The sequence below is a fragment of the Oncorhynchus gorbuscha genome, linkage group LG12 (genome assembly GCF_021184085.1).
Source record: "Oncorhynchus gorbuscha isolate QuinsamMale2020 ecotype Even-year linkage group LG12, OgorEven_v1.0, whole genome shotgun sequence".
Taxonomy (NCBI): Eukaryota; Metazoa; Chordata; class Actinopteri; order Salmoniformes; family Salmonidae; genus Oncorhynchus; species Oncorhynchus gorbuscha.
In genome coordinates this window covers 3,434,155-3,455,408 of record NC_060184.1, presented here as the reverse complement: position 1 = coordinate 3,455,408, position 21,254 = coordinate 3,434,155, and the positions used below count along the sequence as shown (strand labels likewise).

General features: G+C 47.4%; 1 protein-coding gene across 1 annotated transcript in view; it reads right to left on the bottom strand.

Moving 5' to 3' along the window:
• hbs1l (HBS1-like translational GTPase) overlaps positions 1-21,254 on the bottom strand; it is an 84,249-nt gene that overhangs the window by 49,294 nt on the left and 13,701 nt on the right. The gene's annotated exons all lie outside the window — the stretch shown is intronic.

The window sequence follows — 21,254 nt, the reverse complement described above, 5'->3', positions numbered from 1 at the left end:
TCTCTCACGCACAGGAATACAACAAATCACAGTATGCACAGTTTCATTATGGAATTTTTATGCATTACTTCCCAAATGAATTTGAGTGAACTAGTAACTACATGTGCAGAACCATCAGCAAATATACAAGGTGTGTGTCAGATGGATTTGAATACCACACAGATACAGCGAGCTTCATCAACAGATACAGCTCATCAACAGATACAGCTAGCTTCATCAACTAGATACAGCTAGCTTCATCAACAGATACAGCAGCTAGATACTTCATCAACAGATACAGCTAGCTTCATCAACAGATACAGCTAGCTTCATCAATAGATACAGCTAACTTCATAAACACGATACAGCTAGCTTCATCAACAGCTAACTATAAACAGCAGCTAGCTTCATCAACAGATCAAGCTTCATCAACATGATTATACAGAAAACTTTAACAAGCATTTCTCAACGGCTGGAACAGATAGAGCTATTCATGCAGATAGAGCTTCCAACAGATCCTAGCTTCATCAACAGATACAGCTAGCTCCAACAGATACAGCTAGCTTCATCAACAGATACAGCTAGCAACAGCACTAGCTTCATCAACAGATACAGCTAGCTTCATCAACAGATACAGCTAGATTCAAATCCATGATTATAGAAAACCAAGCATTTCTCAACAGGATCTCCTTCTCCAGGATCTCCAAAATCCAGATAGCAGATGTTCTGAAAGAGCTGCAAAACCTGGACCCGTACAAATCAGCTGGGCTTGACAATCTGGACCCTCTATTTCTGAAACTATCCGCCTCCATTGTCGCAACCCCTATTACCAGCCTGTTCAACCTCTCTTTCATATCGTCTGAGATCCCCCAAGGATTGGAAAGCTGCCGCAGTCATCCCCCTCTTCAAAGGGGGAGACACCCTGGACCCAAACTGTTACAGACCTATATCCATCCTGTCCTGCCTTTCTAAGGTCTTCGAAAGCCAAGTCAACAAACAGGTCACTGACCATCTCGAATCACACCGTACCTTCTCCGCTGGGCAATCTGGTTTCCGAGCCGGTCACGGGTGCACCTCAGCCACGCTCAAGGTACTAAACGATATCATAACCGCCATCGATAAAAGACAGTACTGGGCAGCCGTCTTCATCGACCTGGCCAAGGCTTTCGACTCTTTCAATCACCATATTCTTATCGGCAGACTCAGTAGCCTCGGTTTTTCTAATAACTGCCTTGCCTGGTTCACCAACTACTTTGCAGACAGAGTTCAGTGTGTCAAATCGGAGGGCATGTTGTCCGGTCCTCTGGCAGTCTCTATGGGGGTGCCACAGGGTTCAATTCTCGGGCCGACTCTTTCTCTGTATATATCAATGATGTTGCTCTTGCTGCGGGCGATTCCCTGATCCACCTCTACGCAGACGACACCATTCTGTATACTTCTGGCCCTTCCTTGGACACTGTGTTAACAACCCTCCAGACGAGCTTCAACACCATACAACACTCCTTCCGTGGCCTCCAACTGTTCTTAAAACGCTAGTAAAACCAAATGTCATCTACAAAATAGCTTCCAACACTCTACTCAGCAAACTGGTTGCAGTTTATCACAGTGCCATCCGTTTTGTTACTAAAGCACCTTATACCATCCACCACTGCGACCTGTATGCTCTCATTGGCTGGCACTCGCTACATATTCGTCGCCAGACCCACTGGCTACAGGTCATCTACAAGTCCATGCTAGGTAAAGCTCCGCCGTATCTCAGTTCACTGGTCACGATGGCAACACCCATCCGTAGCACGCGCTCCAGCAGGTATATCTCACTGGTCATCACTAAAGCCAACACCTCCTTTGGCCGCCTTTCGTTCCAGTTCTCTGCTGCCTGCAACTGGAACGAGTTGCAAAAATCGCTGAAGTTGGAGACTTATCTCCCTCACCAACTTCAAACATCTGCTATCTGAGCAGCTAACCGATCGCTGCAGCTGTACATAGTCTATCGGTAAATAGCCCACCCAATTTTACCTACCTCTTCCCCATACTGTTTTTATTTATTTACTTTTCTGCTCTTTTGCACACCAATATCTCTACCTGTACATGACCATCTGATCATTTATCACTCCAGTGTTAATCTGCAAAATTGTAATTATTCGCCTACCTCCTCATGCCTTTTGCACACAATGTATATAGACTCTTTTTTTCCCTACTGTGTTATTGACTTGTTAATTGTTTACTCCATGTGTAACTCTGTGTTGTCTGTTCACACTGCTATGCTTTATCTTGGCCAGGTCACAGTTGTAAATGAGAACTTGTTCTCAACTAGCCTACCTGGTTAAATAAAGGTGAAATAAAATAAATAAATAAATAGCTTCATCAACTGATACAGCTAGCATCATCAGCAGGTGAGTCTGCTACAGGGCCTGGGTCTAGCTAGATGAGTCAGCTACAGGGCCTGGGTCTAGCTAGATGAGTCTGCTACAGGGCCTGGGTCTAGCTAGATGAGTCTGTAACAGGACCTGGGTCTAGCTAGATGAGTCTGCTACAGGGCCTGGGTCTAGCTAGATGAGTCTGCTACAGGGCCTGGCCTGGGTCTAGCTAGATGAGTCTGCTACAGGGCCTGGCCTGCGTCTAGCTAGATGAGTCTGCTACAGGACCTGGGTCTAGCTAGATGAGTCTGCTACAGGACCTGGGTCTAGCTAGATGAGTCTGCTACAGGACCTGGGTCTAGCTAGATGAGTCTGCTACAGGACCTGGGTCTAGCTAGATGAGTCTGCTACAGGGCCTGGGTCTAGCTAGATGAGTCTGCTACAGGGCCTGGGTCTAGCTAGATGAGTCTGCTACAGGGCCTGGGTCGAGCTAGATGAGTCTGCTACCTGGGTCTAGCTAGATGAGTCTGCTACAGGACCTGGGTCGAGCTAGATGAGTCTGCTACAGGGCCTGGGTCTAGCTAGATGAGTCTGCTACAGGGCCTGGGTCTAGCTAGATGAGTCTGCTAGATGAGTCTGCTAGGGCCTGGGTCTAGCTAGATGAGTCTGCTACATGGCCTGGGTCTAGCTAGATGAGTCTGCTACAGGGCCTGGGTCTAGCTAGATGAGTCTGCTACAGGGCCTGGGTCTAGCTAGATGAGTCTGCTACATGGCCTGGGTCTAGCTAGATGAGTCTGGACCTGGGTCTACAGAGTCTGCTACCTGGGTCTAGCTAGATGAGTCTGCTACAGGGCCTGGGTCTAGCTAGATGAGTCTGCTACAGGACCTGGGTCTAGCTAGATGAGTCTGCTACAGGACCTGGGTCTAGCTAGATGAGTCTGCTACAGGACCTGGGTCTAGCTAGATGAGTCTGCTACAGGACCTGGGTCTAGCTAGATGAGTCTGCTACAGGACCTGGGTCTAGCTAGATGAGTCTGCTACAGGGCCTGGGTCTAGCTAGATGAGTCAGGGATGTGCTGGTATGACTGGTGTTTGACGGGGAACAGGTAGCCGGGTCGGTAAAGGGTTAATTTCAGAACTGGCAGTTACTATGGAAATAGAGCAGTGATACATTTCGTAGAATGATTCTTGGGGTGCCAACTAAACAAACGCAATACCCTGTAATGAACACAAACAACACGGTCACACACACACACACACACCACGGTCACACACACACACACACACGGTCACACACACACACACACACACACACACACACACACACACACACACACACACACACACACACACACACACACACACACACACACACACACACGGAGAGATGGTATGGTCCCACCTAGTCCACAGACTGCTGTCCCACCTAGTCCACAGACTGCTGTCCCACCTAGTCCACAGACTGCTGTCCCACCTAGTCCACAGACTGCTGTCCCACCTAGCCTACAGACTGCTGTCCCACCTAGTCCACAGACTGCTGTCACGGTAAGAGCCCTGTCCCACCTAGTCCACAGACTGCTGTCCCACCTAGTCCACAGACTGCTGTCCCACCTAGTCCACAGACTGCTGTCCCACCTAGTCCACAGACTGCTGTCCCACCTAGTCCACAGACTGCTGTCAGGGTAAGAGCCCTGTCCCACCTAGAGAGAGCAGGGAGTGAGAGAGAGCAGGGGGAGAGAGCAGGGAGGGAGAGAGCAGGGGGGAGAGAGCAGGGAGGGAGAGAGCAGGGAGGGAGAGAGCAGGGAGGGAGAGAGCAGGGAGGGAGAGAGCAGGGAGGGAGAGAGCAGGGAGGGAGAGAGCAGGGAGGGAGAGAGCAGGGAGGGAGAGAGCAGGGAGGGAGAGAGCAGGGAGGAGGGAGGGAAGGAGAGCAGGGAAGGAGAGAGCAGGGAGGGAGAGAGCAGGGAGGGAGAGAGCAGGGAGGGAGGGAGGGAGGGAGGGAGGGAGGGAGGGAGGGAGAGGGAGGCAGGGAGGGAGGGGAGGCAGGGAGGGAGCAGGGAGGCAGGGAGGGAGCAGGGAGGCAGGGAGGGAGGGGGAGGCAGGGAGGCAGGGAGGGGAGGGAGCAGGGAGGCAGGGAGGGAGGGAGAGAGCAGGGAGGCAGGGAGGGGGAGGGGAGGCAGGGAGGCAGGGAGGGAGCGAGAGAGCAGGGAGGGAGAGAGCAGGGAGGGAGGGAGGGAGGGAGGGAGCAGGGAGGCAGGGAGGGAGGGAGGGCAGGGAGGGAGAGGGAGGGAGGGAGGGAGGGAGGGAGGGAGGGAGGGAGGGAGGGAGGGAGGGAGGGAGGGAGGGAGGGAGGGAGGGAGGGGGAGGGAGAGCAGGGAGGGAGGGAGGGAGGGGGAGCAGGGAGGGAAGGAGGGAGGAGGAGAGAGCAGGGAGGGAGGGAGGGAGGGAGCAGGGAGGGAGGGAGGGAGGGAGCAGGGAGGGAGGGAGAGAGCAGGGAGGGAGGGAGAGAGCAGGGAGGGAGGGAGGGAGGGAGCAGGGAGCAGGGAGGGAGCAGGGAGGGAGAGAGCAGGATATGCAAACCCTCTCCTTCTAGGATTACAGAAAGCCCCATCTGATCAGGATGGTAGTCGTAGGCTTCCCTCCAACCACACCTGTTCTGTCCTCCGTTTGACAACACACACACACACGGCCTGGAGGAAGGTTTTGAACAAACGGATGCCAGAAGTTGCCAGTTTTTATTCAGAACCCTTTAGCAGGTTCCAACCCGGAGGGGTATAGTTAATGACTCCATCAGTCAGTCAACTGTGTTTCCTAACACACTCAGCAAATAACAGCAAGTCAAGCATGGACCGTTCTGGGCAATGAAAATGTAACCTAAAACTAGAGCATATTTACTTCAAAGTGGATGTAACTGCACCGAGGGAATGACTGAAATACGGAGAATGGATGGTATGAGAGATAGAGAGACAGACAGAGAGAGAGAGAGAGAGAGAGAGACAGAGAGAGAGAGAGAGAGAGACAGAGACAGAGACAGAGACAGAGACAGAGACAGAGAGAGAGAGAGAGAGAGAGAGAGACAGAGAGAGAGACAGAGAGACAGAGAGAGAGAGAGGGGAGACAGAGAGAGAGAGAGGGGAGACAGAGAGAGAGAGAGGGGAGACAGAGAGAGAGAGAGGGGAGACAGAGAGGAGAGAGTGAGACAGAGAGAGAGACAGAGAGGAGAGACAGAGGAGAGAGACAGAGAGAGAGAGAGGGGAGACAGAGAGAGAGAGAGAGAGAGAGGAGAGACAGAGAGAGAGAGTGAGACAGAGGGAGAGAGAAAGGAGAGACAGAGAGAGAGAGTGAGACAGAGGGAGACAGAGAGAGAGAGAGGAGAGACAGAGGAGAGAGACAGAAACAGAGAGGAGAGACAGAGAGGAGAGACAGAGAGAGAGAGTGAGACAGAGGGAGACAGAGAGAGAGACAGAGGGAGACAGAGAGAGAGACAGAGGAGAGAGACAGAGACAGAGAGGAGAGACAGAGAGGAGAGACAGAGAGGAGAGACAGAGAGAGAGACAGAGGGAGACAGAGAGAGAGACAGAGGAGAGAGACAGAGACAGAGGAGAGAGACAGAGACAGAGAGAGAGACAGAAACAGAGCAGAGACAGAGAGAGAGACAGAGGGAGACAGAGAGAGAGACAGAGGAGAGAGACAGAGACAGAGAGGAGAGACCGAGAGGAGAGACAGAAACAGAGCAGAGACAGAGAGAGAGACAGAGAGGAGAGACAGAGAGGAGAGACAGAGAGGAGAGACAGAGACAGAGAGGAGAGACAGAGACAGAGAGGAGAGACAGAGGAGAGAGACAGAGAGAGAGACAGAGGGAGAGACAGAGGGAGACAGAGACAGAGACAGAGGGAGAGACAGAGAGGAGAGACAGAGAGGAGAGACAGAGAGGAGAGACAGAGACAGAGGAGAGAGACAGAGACAGAGACGAGAGACAGAGAGGAGAGACAGAACATGTATATCTATAATAAGCCTAACTGTAATCTCCCTCCCTGCCACTAGGGTGCAGTAGAGGCTGTGGCAGAGTAAGGTATAGTAATTAACTGCTGCAACACTAACAAACCCATCATGTCATCAACAGCAGCCCTCGTAGTAATTTAGTATATGCTTATCTATTTGAATACAACATTTACATGTGTTGAATGCAGGGAAGAAGTGGGTTGGGGAGTTCAGGAGACTTCCATCTGTTCAATCACAAGAGAGAATACCACGTTGAATGTACAAACATCTGGCCCTGGGCCCTGCACCCTGGGACCTGCACCCTGGGACCTGCACCCTGGGACCTGCACCCTGGGCCCTGCACCCTGGGCCCTGCACCCTGGGCCCTGCACCCTGGGCCCTGCACCCTGGGCCCTGCACCCTGGGCCCTGGGACCTGCACCCAGGGACCCTGCACCCAGGGACCCTGCACCCTGGGCTCTGCACCCTGGGCTCTGCACCCTGCACCCTGGGACCTGCACCCTGGGACCTGCACCCTGGGTCCCCTGGGACCTGCACCCTGGGACAGAAACACCCTGGGACCTGCACCCTATTCAGGTCCCTCTTTATAAACAATAGGCTACCCTGGGATTTTGTGGTTACTAGGACAGAAACAGCTACCCTGCCGCCCCCTTGAACATATTTTATTTAAACTATTCAGACCCCTTTTGTGGGGATTTTAAACCACTAGGCTACCCTGCCGCCCCTTGACTTGTGGGGATATTTTATTCCAACGCTCTAACCACTAGGCTACCCTGCCGCCCCCTTGACTTGTGGGGATATTTTATTTAACCACTAGGCTACCCTGCCGCCCCCTTGACTTGTGGGGATATTTTTCAGGGACTGGGAGACTAGTCGGGATGAAGGGAAAGATGAACGGAGTAAAGTAGAGAGAGATCCTTGATGAAAACCTGCTCCAGAGCGTACATATGTAAACGTGATATTTCTTTATTTCTAATTTTTGGATGGGACATTTCTTTAAACCTGTTTTTGCTTTGTCATTACGGGGTATTGTGTGTAGTTTAATGAGAGAAAAAAACAATTGAATCCATTTCAGAATAAGGCTGTAACGTAACAAAATGTGGAAAAAGTCAAGGGGTCTGAATACTCTCTGAATGCACTTTAGATGAGAAGGGACAGGATTTACAGGCTGTACTGTACAGCTGAATATCTCACATTACTACTAGTGAGGGGGATCTGTCTGACTGACACATATACCCTCTCCTAGGATGAGTCACACACAGAGGAAATGCTATAGACATCACAATACGCTTTCACTACTTATCATAGGACCGGAGTGTAAAAGACATCCTCATGTCAACCAGACAGACAGTCAAAGCCCCGTAGTCACAGGGTGAACGGAGAGAAAATTAAACAACGTTACTGCTTTTCTCCAAGCTGCAAATCATTTAACTAATAATCAAATTAGGATTTAGGGGCTCTGGTCTAAAGTAGTGCTCTATATAGGGAATAGGGCTCTGGTCTATAGTAGTGCACTATATAGGGAATAGGGCTCTGGTCTAAAGTAGTGCACTATATAGGGAATAGGGCTCTGGTCTATAGTAGTGCACTATATAGGGAATAGGGCTCTGGTCTAAAGTTCGGACGGCTCCCGTAAGCCTACAGAAATAAATACCTATAAAAACGTATCTGATGTGAGACACACAAGCTACAAAATGTGTTTAACTCGCCCAATTGAGACCCATGTCAAAATAACTACTCCGAAAATAATAATACTCCGATAATAACTGTGAATAAGACAGATGTGCTGTCTGTCATGGTTATGATGAATGAGGCATCGTTGGCATATAGATGATACGTGTTGAAAAACTCATTCCAGTGTGGGCTTCGTGTTCTAAAAATATATATTTGTTCCATTCCAGTACTGTAGTACTCTGGAAAAAAATGATGAGTACTTAAACAGTGAAAACATTTCAAATTCACACACACAACCCAGAGAGATGACTGATCACAAAGAGAGAGGGGACTGATCACAAAGAGAGAGGGGACTGATCACAAAGAGAGAGGGGACTGATCACAAAGAGAGAGAGGACTGATCACAGAGAGAGAGAGAGGAGACTGATCACAAAGAGAGAGAGAGGAGACTGATCACAAAGAGAGAGAGAGAGAGAGAGAGGGGACTGATCACAAAGAGAGAGAGAGAGAGAGGGGACTGATCACAAAGAGAGAGAGGACTGACACAGAGAGAGAGGACTGATCACAAAGAGAGAGAGGGGACTGATCACAAAGAGAGAGAGGGGACTGATCACAAAGAGAGAGAGGGGGACTGATCACAAAGAGAGAGAGGGGGGTACTGATCACAAAGAGGTAGAGGTGCTTTAGGGGGTTCTTCTTCACTGATCACAAAGATGTTTCTTTTCTTCTAAATACTGTAGAGAGGGGACTGATCACAAAGAGAGAGAGGGGGACTGATCACAAAGAGAGAGAGGGGGGACTGATCACAAAGAGAGAGAGAGGAGACTGATCACAAAGAGAGAGAGAGAGAGAGAGGGGACTGATCACAAAGAGAGAGAGAGAGAGAGGGGACTGATCACAAAGAGAGAGAGAGGAGACTGATCACAAAGAGAGAGAGAGGGGACTGATCACAAAGAGAGAGAAGGGGACTGATCACAAAGAGAGAGAGGGGGACTGATCACAAAGAGAGAGAGGGGACTGATCACAAAGAGAGAGAGGGGGGACTGATCACAAAGAGAGAGAGGGGGGACTGATCACAAAGAGAGAGAGAGGGGACTGATCACAAAATAGAGAATACTGACTGATCACAAAGAGAGAGAGAGGGGACTGATCACAAAGAGAGAGAGGGGACTGATCACAAAGAGAGAGAGAGGGGACTGATCACAAAGAGAGAGAGAGGGGACTGATCACAAAGAGAGAGAGAGGGGACTGATCACAAAGAGAGAGAGGGGGACTGATCACAAAGAGAGAGAGGGGGACTGATCACAAAGAGAGAGAGGGGGACTGATCACAAAGAGAGAGAGAGGGGACTGATCACAAAGAGAGAGAGAGGGGACTGATCACAAAGAGAGAGAGGGGGGACTGATCACAAAGAGAGAGAGGGGGACTGATCACAAAGAGAGAGAGGGGACTGATCACAAAGAGAGAGAGGGGGGACTGATCACAAAGAGAGAGAGAGGGGACTGATCACAAAGAGAGAGAGGGGGGACTGATCACAAAGAGAGAGAGAGGGGACTGATCACAAAGAGAGAGAGAGGGGACTGATCACAAAGAGAGAGATCATGCAAACCATGAAAGCGGTTCAAGAGTGTGTGTGTGTGTGTGTGTGTGTGTGTGTGTGTGTGTGTGTGTGTGTGTGTGTGTGTGTGTGTGTGTGTGTGTGTGTGTGTGTGTGTGTGTGTGTGTGTGTGTGTGTGTGTGTGTGTGTGTGTGTGTGTGTGTGTCTCATACTTGAGTAAAAGTAAAGATAAAAGTAAAGATACCTTAATAGAAAATGACTCGAGTAAAAGTGAAATTCACCCAGTAAAATACTACTTGAGTAAAACGCTAAAAGTATTTGGTTTTAAATATACTGAAGTATCAAAAGTAAATGTAAAAATAGAAAATCACTTCAAAATTACTTATATTACGCAAACCAGACATTATCCAGATCAGAGGCAGTAGGGATGACCAGGGATGTTCTCTGTTTAGTGAGTCCTCCAGATCAGAGGCAGTAGGGATGACCAGGGATGTTCTCTGTTTAGTGAGTCCACCAGATCAGAGGCAGTAGGGATGACCAGGGATGTTCTCTGTTTAGTGAGTCCTCAGATCAGAGGAAGTAGGGATGACCAGGGATGTTCTCTGTTTAGTGAGTCCACCAGATCAGAGGCAGTAGGGATGACCAGGGATGTTCTCTGTTTAGTGAGTCCTCCAGATCAGAGGAAGTAGGGATGACCAGGGATGTTCTCTGTTTAGTGAGTCCTCCAGATCAGAGGCAGTAGGGATGACCAGGGATGTTCTCTGTTTAGTGAGTCCTCCAGATCAGAGGAAGTAGGGATGACCAGGGATGTTCTCTGTTTAGTGAGTCCTCCAGATCAGAGGCAGTAGGGATGACCAGGGATGTTCTCTGTTTAGTGAGTCCACCAGATCAGAGGCAGTAGGGATGACCAGGGATGTTCTCTGTTTAGTGAGTCCTCCAGATCAGAGGAAGTAGGGATGACCAGGGATGTTCTCTGTTTAGTGAGTCCTCCAGATCAGAGGCAGTAGGGATGACCAGGGATGTTCTCTGTTTAGTGAGTCCTCCAGATCAGAGGCAGTAGGGATGACCAGGGATGTTCTCTGTTTAGTGAGTCCTCCAGATCAGAGGCAGTAGGGATGACCAGGGATGTTCTCTGTTTAGTGAGTCCTCCAGATCAGAGGCAGTAGGGATGACCAGGGATGTTCTCTGTTTAGTGAGTCCTCCAGATCAGAGGCAGTAGGGATGACCAGGGATGTTCTCTGTTTAGTGAGTCCTCCAGATCAGAGGCAGTAGGGATGACCAGGGATGTTCTCTGTTTAGTGAGTCCTCCAGATCAGAGGCAGTAGGGATGACCAGGGATGTTCTCTGTTTAGTGAGTCCTCCAGATCAGAGGCAGTAGGGATGACCAGGGATGTTCTCTGTTTAGTGAGTCCTCCAGATCAGAGGCAGTAGGGATGACCAGGGATGTTCTCTGTTTAGTGAGTCCTCCAGATCAGAGGCAGTAGGGATGTTCTCTTTAAATGTGTGAATTGGACCATTTTCCTGTCCTGCTAAGCCTTCAAAATGTAACAAGTACTTTTGGGTGTCGGGGAAAATGAATGTAGTAAAAAGTACATTATTTTCTTCAGGAATGTAGTGAAGTAAAAGTAAAAATTGTCAAAAATATAAAAAGTAAAGATACCTCAAAAAACAAATAAAATAGTAAATAGTACTTTAAAGTATTTGTAAACCATTAATGTGTGAACGTGTTTATAACTATATAGTTTATATTAGTAGGGACCGGAAGTAGAATATATATAATAGTACTAGAATAGTAAACTTACAAACATTTGACCAACTAGGAACATGTTGATAGTTCCCACAAGGTCAAATCCTATTTCAAGGTTTTTTTTAGGTTAGAATCAGTGTTAAAATTAGGTTTAGAATTAGTATCAGAGTTAGAATTAGGTTTAAGAGTTAGGTTTTGGGGTTAAGGTTAGGGAGAATAGGACTTTGAATGGCTATAAATTGTGTCCCGACAAGGTGAAACAATGTTGTGTGTTAAGTCATGGGAAAAACTCCAGGTGTCCTCCTAAACGCAAACACACACACACACACACACACACACACACACACACACACACACACACACACACACACACACACACACACACACACACACACACACACACACACACACACACACACACACACACACACACACACACACACACACACACACACACACAGGTGCTGAGCCAGAACAATGGTTAACTGACACATATTTCCAATAGCAGCTGCACAACCCCCTCAAGTCTATATCCTTATTCTTTCCATCTAAACATGAGGGGATTTATCTTATATTTCTTGAAGAGCTACTGTAAAAAAAAATAGATTCACACTCAAAAAAAAGATGATAAGAATATATAAAATCCAACAAAAATCCACTGTTTCTGATTACAAAAAAATAAACTCCCATCTTTTTTTTCTCTCTCGATAAAATTCTCAGAATACTTTCAAAAAGCAGTTTTGGGAAATCCACTTCCTTAGCACCTACACTCCAGGGTGAAGTTTCCCATACAGATCTAGGATCAGCTTCCCCGCCCTCAAGCCTAACCTTAACCATTAGTGGTGAAAATGCACAACTGACCCGAGATCAGCATGTAGGGGTCTTTACCCTACTCTCTAGAACATGTGAGGTAGCCCAGCAACAAACAGTCCACTTCCTTAGCAACCTATACTCGAGGTGAAGGCCTTGTTCTGATTGGCTCGTACGATGTCGTAAGGGGAGGGGTAAGGAATATCCTACCACCTGTCAGGCAACACCACAGAAGCTCTAGGGCCTAGTTTGAAGAGAGGAATATCCTACCAAATCACATTTTATTAGTCACATACACAGATAGCAGATGTTATAGCAGGTGTTTCTTGCTCCAACAGTGCAGTAATATCGAACAATTTCACAACTACGCACAATATCCACAAATATAAAGTAAAGGAATTAAGAATATATCAATATATGGCAGAGCAATGTCAGAGCGGCACAGACTAAGATACAATAGAATACAGTATATACATATGCAATGAGTAAAGCAGTATGTAAACATTATTAAAGTGACAAGTGTTCCATTATTAAAGTGACCAGTGATTCCATGTCTATGTATACAGGACAGCAGCCTCTAAGTTGCAGGGTTGAGTAACTTGGTGGTAGCCGGCTAGTGATGGCTGTTTAACAGTCTGATGGCCTTGAGATAGAAGCTGTTTTTCAGTCTCTTGGTCCCAGCTTTGGTGCACCTGTACTGATCTCGCCTTCTGGATGATAGCAGGGTGAACAGGCAGTGGCTCAGGTGGTTGTTGCCTTCCTATGACATTGAGTGTTGTAGGTGTCCTGGAGGGCAGGTAGTTTGAAACCGGTGATGTGTTGGAGAGACCTGCGGTTGCAGGGGGTACAGTTGCCGTACCAGGTGGGGATGCAGCCCAACAAGATGCTCTCAATTGGGAATTTGTAAAGGTTTGTGAGGGTTTTAGGTGCCAAGGCAAATTTCTTCAGCCTCCTGAAATTTCTTCACCACACGATCTGTGTGGTTGGACCATTTCAGTGTGTGTACGCCAAGGTCCCGTCAATGTGGATAAGGGGGTACTCTGCTATTTCCTGAAGTCCACGATCAGCTCCAGGTTATTTTCCTGGCACCACACTCCCAGGGCCCTCACCTCCTCCCTGTAGGCTGTCACGTCATTGTTGGTAATCAGGCCTACTACTGTTATGTCGTCTGCAAATTTGATGTTTGAGTTGGAGGTGCGTGTGGACATCCAGTCATGGGTAAACAGGGAGTACAGGAGGGGGCTGAGAACGCACCCTTGTGGGGCCCCAGTGTTGAGGATCAGCGGAGTAGAGATGTTGTTACCTACCTTCACCATCTGGGGGCGATGGCGTTTCAGTATGATGGCGTTTGCATCACCTGTGGATCTATTGGGGCGGTAAGCAAATTGAAGTGGGTCTAGGGTGTCAGGTAAGGTAGAGGTGATATGATCCTTAACTAGTCTCTCAAAGCACTTCATGATGACAGAAGTGAGTACTACGGGGCGATAGTCATTTAGCTTAAGTTACTTTAGCTTTCTTGGGTACATGAACAATGTTGTACATCTTGAAGCATGTGGGGACAGCAGACTGGGATAGGGAGAGATTGAATATGTCCGTAAACACTCCAGCCAGCTGGTCTGCACATGTTCTGAGGATGCGACTGGGGATGCCGTCTGGGCCGGCAGCCTTGCGAGGGTTAACACACTTAAATGTAGTACTCACATCGCCCACGGAGAAGGAGAGCCCACAATTCTTGGTAGCTGGCTGCGTCGATGACACTGTGTTATCCTCAAAGCGGGCGAAGAAGGTGTGTTGTTTGTCCGGGAGCAAGACGTCGGTGTTCGTGACGTGGCTGGTTTTCCCTTTATAATCCATGATTGTCTGTAGACCCTGCCACATGTCTGAGTCGTTGAATTGAGACTCAACTTCGTCTCTGTACTGACGGTTTGTCTGTTTGATTGCCTTACGGCGGGCAGAACTGCACTGTTTGTATTCGGCCATATTCCCAGTCACCTTGCTGTGGTTAAATGGGGTGGTTCGCGCTTTCAGTGTTGAACGATTGCTGCCATCTTTCCACGTGTTCTGCTTTGTCACTTCTCAGACAGCACCAAAGTGGCTCCTCAATGGACTGAAGCCTACTTTTATAAGCCCAGTCAGTACGCAACAAATGACAATTCTAAATTCAAGCCTGTGTTAAAAAAAACACGATTTAAAATAAATGTATTTCTCTTATCTCAACTCGAAAAGTGCGGCTCCCATTCAAATGCAAAGGCAAAAGCCTCCCCACCGTCACCCTCCAGTTTACAATATGAGCTAGAGGCAGTATAACTAGAGGCAGTATAACTAGAGGCAGTATAACTAGAGGCCGTATAACTAGAGGCAGTATAACGGAATGTGAACTAGGCAGTATGATGGAATGTGAGCTAGAGGCAGTATAATGGAACGTGAACTAGAGGCAGTATAATGGAACGTGGAGCGAGTGGTCGCATCTGCACGTCGCTCCAACGGGTAGTATAACTTTTTCATTATATTTCATTATATCACAACGGTTTGATTTGTCTTATCTTAGCAATTTCTTCTCAGCTAGCTACATAGCCGTCTTTGTATCAAAGATAATTGCGTAATTATCGTATTTCGCCGTCCTAACGTAGTCTTCACTAGCCAGCTAGCTAACGTCCACTGATTAGCTGCACTGAGAAACTTTTACACTCAACTGAACGACTTGATTAGTTTAGTGTTAGCTACCTACATAGCTGTCTTTGCTGTCTTCGTATAATCGTATCATCGATGGATAATTGTGTTGTTTAGGTTTAGAGTGTGTAGTCTTAGAGTGATTATCTTAATTTACCGAGGTTAGCTAGCCAGCTATTTGTCGTCCTTAACGTAGGTGACTCTGCTAGCTAGCCAACAGCTAGCCAACGCTAGCCAACGTCTTCTGTATAGAACTCAACTACCCGGTCGCATTCACAGGTTGTATCACATTTTCACTTCATTTCATTACAGTACAACGGTTTGATTTGTTTGATCGTAGCTAGCTACTTAGCTAGCTACATAGCCGTCTTTGTATCAAAGATAATTGTGTAGTCTAGAGCGATTTTCTAGGTTCGCTAGCCATCTATTGTCGTTCTTTTAACGCAACGTAACGTAAACAACACTGCTAGCTAGCCTGCTAGCCCCCGAATAGCAACACTGCAGAAACTATTACACTCAACGGAATGACTTGATTAGTGTAGTGTCAAAACTACCCACTGCCAGCTGGCCTACTTCAGCAGTACTGTATCATTTTAATCATTTTAGTCAATAAGATTCTTGCTACGTAGCTTAGCTTTCTGAACATTCGAGACGTGTAGTCCACTTGTCATTCCAATCTCCTTTGCATTAGCGTAGCCTCTTCTGTAGCCTGTCAACTATGTGTCTGTTTATCCCTGTTCTCTCCTCTCTGCACAGACCATACAAACGCTCCTCACCGCGTGGCCGCGGCCACCCTACTCTGGTGGTCCCAGCGCGCACGACCCACGTGGAGTTCCAGGTCAACGGTCCGGTAGCCTCTGGAACTGCCAATCTGCGGTCAACAAGGCAGAGTTCATCTCAGCCTATGCCTCCCTCCAGTCCCTCGACTTCTTGGCACTGACGGAAACATGGATCACCACAGACAACACTGCTACTCCTACTGCTCTCTCTTCGTCCGCCCACGTGTTCTCGCACACCCCGAGAGCATCTGGTCAGCGGGGTGGTGGCACCGGGATCCTCATCTCTCCCAAGTGGTCATTCTCTCTTTCTCCCCTTACCCATCTGTCTATCGCCTCCTTTGAATTCCATGCTGTCACAGTTACTAGCCCTTTCAAGCTTAACATCCTTATCATTTATCGCCCTCCAGGTTCCCTCGGAGAGTTCATCAATGAGCTTGATGCCTTGATAAGCTCCTTTCCTGAGGACGGCTCACCTCTCACAGTTCTGGGCGACTTTAACCTCCCCACGTCTACCTTTGACTCTTTCCTCTCTGCCTCCTTCTTTCCACTCCTCTCCTCTTTTGACCTCACCCTCTCACCTTCCCCCTACTCACAAGGCAGGCAATACGCTCGACCTCATCTTTACTAGATGCTGTTCTTCCACTAACCTCACTGCAACTCCCCTCCAAGTCTCCGACCACTGCCTTGTATCCTTTTCCCTCTCGCTCTCATCCAACACCTCCCACACTGCCCCTACTCGGATGGTATCGCGCCGTCCCAACCTTGAACTCTCTCTCCCCGCTACTCTCTCCTCTTCCATCCTATCATCTCTTCCCTCCGCTCAAACCTTCTCCCACCTATCTCCTGATTCTGCCTCCTCAATGCATCCCTTGACTCTCTATGTCCCCTATCCTCCAGGCCGGCTCGGTCCTCCCCTCCCGCTCCGTGGCTCGATGACTCATTGCGAGCTCACAGAACAGGGCTCCGGGCAGCCGAGCGGAAATGGAGGAAAACTCGCCTCCCTGCGGACCTGGCATCCTTTCACTCCCTCCTCTCTACATTTTCCTCCTCTGTCTCTGCTGCTAAAGCCACTTTCTACCACGCTAAATTCCAAGCATCTGCCTCTAACCCTAGGAAGCTCTTTGCCACCTTCTCCTCCCTCCTGAATCCTCCGCCCCTCCCCCCCTCCTCCCTCTCTGCAGATGACTAATGTCAACCATTTTGAAAAGAAGGTCAGACATCCGATCCTCGTTTGCTAAGTCAAACGACACCGCTAGTTCTGCTCACACTGCCCTACCCTGTGCTCTGACCTCTTTCTCCCTCTCTCTCCAGATGAAATCTCGTATTGTGACGGCCGGCCGCCCAACAACCTGCCCGCTTGACCCTATCCCCTCCTCTCTTCTCCAGACCATTTCCGGAGACCTTCTCCCTTACCTCACCTCGAATCAACTCATCCCTGACCGTTGGCTATTCCGTCTTCAAGAGAACTAGTTGCACCCCTTCTGAAAAAACCTACACTCGATCCCTCCGATGTCAACAATTACAGACCAGTATCCCTTCTTTCTTTTCTCTCCAAAACTCTTGAACGTGCCGTCCTTGGCCAGCTCTCCCGCTATCTCTCTCTGAATGACCTTCTTGATCCAAATCAGTCAGGTTTCAAGACTAGTCATTCAACTGAGACTGCTCTCCTCTGTATCACGGAGGCGCTCCGCACTGTATAACTCTCTCTCCTCTGCTCTCATCCTTCTAGATCTATCGGCATATAACCATCAGATCCTCCTCTCCACCCTCTCCGAGTTGGGCATCTCCCGAGCGGCTCACGCTATACCTGACAGGTGCTCCTACCAGGTGGCGTGGCGAGAATCTGTCTCCTCACCACGCGCTCTCACCACTGGTGTCCCCCAGGGCTCTGTTCTTGGCCCTCTCCTATTCTCGCTATACACCAAGTCACTTGGCTCTGTCATAACCTCACATGGTCTCTCTTATCATTGCTATGCAGACGACACACAATTAATCTTCTCCTTTCCCCTTCTGATGACCAGGTGGCGAATCGCATCTCTGCATGTCTGGCAGACATATCAGTGTGGATGACGGATCACCACCTCAAGCTGAACCTCGGCAAGACGGAGCTGCTCTTCCTCCCGGGGAAGGACTGCCCGTTCCATGATCTCGCCATCACGGTGACAACTCCATTGTGTCCTCCTCCCAGAGCGCCAAGAACCTTGGCGTGATCCTGGACAACACCCTGTCGTTCTCAACTAACATCAGGCCCGTTCCTGTAGGTTCATGCTCTACAACATCCGCAGAGTGAACCTCACAGGAAGGCGCAGGTCCTAATCCAGGCACTTGTCATCTCCCGTCTGGATTACTGCAACTCGCTGTTGGCTGGGCTCCCTGCCTGTGCCATTAAACCCCTTCAACTCATCCAGAACGCCGCAGCCCGTCTGGTGTTCAACCTTCCCAAGTTCTCTCACGTCACCCCGCTCCTCCGTTCTCTCCACTGGCTTCCAGTTGAAGCTCGCATCCGCTATAAGACCATGGTGCTTGCCTACGGAGCTGTGATACGGCACCTCAGTACCTCCAGGCTCTGATCAGGCCCTACACCCAAACAAGGGCACTGCGTTCATCCACCTCTGGCCTGCTGCCTCCCTACCACTGAGGAAGTACAGCTCCCGCTCAGCCCAGTCAAAACTGTTCGCTGCCCTGGCCCCCAATGGTGGAACAAACTCCCTCACGACGCCAGGACAGCGGAGTCAATCACCACCTTCCGGAGACACCTGAAACCCCACCTCTTTAAGGAATACCTAGGATAGGTTATAATCCCTCTCACCCCACCCCTAAGTTTTAGATGCACTATTGTTAAGTGACTGTCCCACTGGATGTCATAAGGTGAATGCACCAATTTGTAAGTCGCTCTGGATAAGAGCGTCTGCTAAATGACTTAAATGTAATGTAAATGTAATGTAAATGTGCGCTAGAGGCAGTATGATGGAATGTGAACTAGAGGCAGTATAACGGAACGTGAACTAGAGGCAGTATAACGGAACGTGAACTAGAGGCAGTATAACGGAACTTGAACTAGAGGCAGTATAATGGAACGTGAACTAGAGGCAGTATAATGGAACGTGAACTAGAGGCAGTATAATGGAACGTGAACTAGAGGCAGTATAACGGAACGTGAACTAGAGGCAGTATAACGGAACGTGAACTAGAGGCAGTATAACGGAACGTGAACTAGAGGCAGTATAATGGAACGTGAACTAGAGGCAGTATAATGGAACGTGAACTAGAGGCAGTATAATGGAACGTGAACTAGAGGCAGTATAATGGAACGTGAACTAGAGGCAGTATAATGGAAGGTGCACTAGAGGCAGTATAATGGAAGGTGCACTAGAGGCAGTATAATGGAAGGTGAACTAGAGGCAGTATAATGGAAGGTGAACTAGAGGCAGTATAATGGAAGGTGAACTAGAGGCAGTATAATGGAACGTGAACTAGAGGCAGTATAATGGAACGTGAACTAGAGGCAGTATAATGTCATGTGAACTAGAGACAGTATAATGGAACGTGAACTAGAGGCAGTATAATGGAACGTGAACTAGAGGCAGTATAATGGAACGTGAACTAGAGGCAGTATAATGTCATGTGAACTAGAGGCAGTATAATGGAATGTGAACTAGAGGCAGTATAATGTCATGTGAACTAGAGGCAGTATAATGTCACGTGAACTAGAGGCAGTATAATGGAATGTGTGCTAGAGACAGTATAATGTCACGTGAACTAGAGGCAGTATAATGGAATGTGAACTAGAGGCAGTATAATGTCATGTGAACTAGAGGCAGTATAATATCATGTGAACTAGAGGCAGTATAATATCATGTGAACTAGAGGCAGTATAATGGAATGTGAACTAGAGGCAGTATAATGTCATGTGAACTAGAGGCAGTATAATGTCATGTGAACTAGAGGCAGTATAATGTCATGTGAACTAGAGGCAGTATAATGTCATGTGAACTAGAGGCAGTATAATGTCATGTGAACTAGAGGCAGTATAATGTCATGTGAACTAGAGGCAGTATAATGTCATGTGAACTAGAGGCAGTATAATGTCATGTGAACTAGAGGCAGTATAATGTCATGTGAACTAGAGGCAGTATAATGTCATGTGAACTAGAGGCAGTATGGTAATGAGAGCATCTCCTCATTATGTACAGGTCTCTGATAGTATTTTCTGTTGGTCACCTCATTTCACTGGTTGAATTTATTTTGTTACAGTTTTACTGAACGGCTAATGAGGGTCAGTTAGTCGGAACCAAATTTGACCGAAATTGGCATCCCTAGTTTCTTTAACAAGCGAGTTTAATTTCAAACTGAACCTCTCTGCTGTTTCTGAACCAGACCTTTGAATACTATTTCAAATCATTTCAAATACTTTATCTGAGCTTGATTGAGTTTGCCTGGTGCAATGGAACCAATAAAAGCAGTCAAAAAAAACGAACCATTGGCATGAAACCGAAATCTATTCCAGAGTTGAGTCATAGCCTCCATGGCTACAGAGACAAATAAGTGTGAATTCATATCTCAATCTCAAACATGAACAACAACACACATACAGCACCAGTCAAAAGTTGACACCTAGTCATTCCAGGATTTGTACTATGTTCTACATTGTAGAATGATAGCGAAGACATCAAAACTATGAAATAACACAATATGGAATCATGTAGTAACCAAAAAAGTGTTAAACACATCTAAATATATTTTTATATTTGAGGTTCTTCAAAGTAGCCACCCTTTGCCTTGATGACAGCTTTGCACACTCTTGGCATTCTCTTTCCTAGTTTTCATGTCTTCACTATTATTCTACAACCCTTGAATGAGTAGGTGTGTCCAAACCTTTAATGGGTAAGTAAAATAACATTCTATTGGTAGCAAGAATTTTGTAAACAAATTTGACTTGAAAACGAAGTTTTGAATCCAGGGTCGTTTCGTGCATCAGTTGTGGAAAATCTCTTCCCTCCTATTTTTCCATTTGTAACAGCTGTACATTTTTTTATCCATAAATGAAACTGATATACTTTTCTACTTATCACAGATTTCTTTAACCAATGATGGGTCTTTGCTGCCGACCAACAAGATCCTTACTTTGTCCCCCTTCTACTTTCTAGCTCCATTTTAGCTGTGATGCTGCAATTCGTTGGTTGTAATTTTGGGTAGAGCAGACATTTCCATTTATATATGTTTGTTAGCTGCATGTGTAACATAACTATACCAGTCCCTGTTATGATATTATTTACAAAGATTACAGTTTTTTTTTTATCAATTAGTATATTTGAGTTTAACCATAATATTTGTTCTGTCTTTTCTGGTGGACTAAACTGAAATTGCAACTAACTTTCTATGGCTTGTTTTAAAAAAAAGAAGAGATATTTTGGAGATGATTTCATTTATAAATAATAAATAAAGTAAGAGGTTGTAATCTGAATAAAGGGAACAAGGCCATTCTTACTGCGAGAGAACCAGTTCTGATTTAAAGTCTAACTTCTGTATGACGAAGCCTTTAGTGAGGTCATAATGGTCGAGTGCTTTAGTAGATAAAATGTCTGGCCTCACAATTCATACTCATGATACAAATAAGAAGAAGAAGAAGAAGTCCTGTTTAAATTGTTTCTGGTTCCCTTCCCGGTTTCTTCTGTTCCTCGA